Source organism: Triticum dicoccoides, chromosome 7A (assembly GCF_002162155.2).
Source record: "Triticum dicoccoides isolate Atlit2015 ecotype Zavitan chromosome 7A, WEW_v2.0, whole genome shotgun sequence".
NCBI classification, from domain to species: Eukaryota; Viridiplantae; Streptophyta; class Magnoliopsida; order Poales; family Poaceae; genus Triticum; species Triticum dicoccoides.
In genome coordinates this window covers 400,848,861-400,850,202 of record NC_041392.1, presented here as the reverse complement: position 1 = coordinate 400,850,202, position 1,342 = coordinate 400,848,861, and positions in this window count along the sequence as shown.

Here is a 1,342-nt window from a genome sequence, read left to right as displayed (position 1 = left end):
CTCGAGAGCCATGGACTTGTTTTTCTAACCCTAACTTATCAAACTTGTGGAACTTGTCCCTCTTGAGGTGCCCTGCCCCTCCTTATATATGTTGAAGGGGCGGCTTAGATGACTAGTCCTATTAGGATCAGGATTACTCTATTACAACTGGAGTCCTAGTCTTGCTTCCTTTGTAGGAGAATATTCCTTATGCCTTTCATCTTAAGCTGGCCCACCATAATACGAGCCGGCCTTCCATGAACCGCCTATTGGGACACTGGGTCTTGTCGCTCCTCTGACCCGCCGGCCGGGTCACCAATGAGTCACCTGGCTTGGCCGGGTCATCAGTGAGTGGATAGATCCGGGCGGGTCACTTAGTGAGTTGCCAAGTTAAGGCGGGTCACCAGTGAATCGCCAAGTCCGTCCGGGTCATACATCCGGCCGGGTCATACCGCGGGATATATCCCCGACATTAGCCCCCAGTTTAGCTTGGATTTATCCATGGTAAACTTATCCTGCAAAACAAACACAAGAACAAATTTGACAGGTTGTGCTCCGGGTTAACAGTTCTTGTAAGCCGGTACCTGATCACCCTTAAGTCCTTGTTATTTCCTCCTTCTAGAAAGTCCGGGTTAATAGACCAGCTTCATAATCAATTTGCTCACATTGGTTTCTCACAGAAATATTGTGAAGAATAATTCATTTGATTCAGCTCCCAATGCTTAAAAATATTGGTCTTGAAATACTCATCAGATTTTCAGCCGGCTTGAAGATGTAGAACTTGCCGGTTTAACATTGCCAAAATTTCCAGTTTGTAAATATTGATAGCACCGGGTCATAATTGTTGCTAATCACCAAGCTTGAGAGTGTACCTCCCTTATATGCATATCGCTTGTAGCCCCCAAGTCTTAAGAAGGGAACGTAGTAACAACTTAAGACTTGCTTCAATATAAATGTTGCAACCTTGAAGAAATCCAGGTTGTTCATCTCAGTCACTAGTCAAAATTGAATATTCCACATATGTAGCCCTCAAGTGCCGGGTTGTCATGCTTGCAGCAACCTGGGACTTGTAATTGCCTTTATGCTCATAAAAAACTTCAACCAGTGTAGCCCTCAAGGGCCGGGTCATTATGCAATAATGAGCAGGGACTTTGTAGATATGATCATGTAGACTTGAACATCAACGTGTAGCCCCCAAGGGCCGGCTCAGTAAGATAATACTGAGTTGGGACTTTATATATAATTCATTGAAAATAACATCGTACGATGTAACCCCCACCATGGGGCTCGAACCCATGTCCATAAGGTTAAGAGCTTTGTATTCTACCAACTGAGCAGTGGACCCTTCAATATAATGGATTAA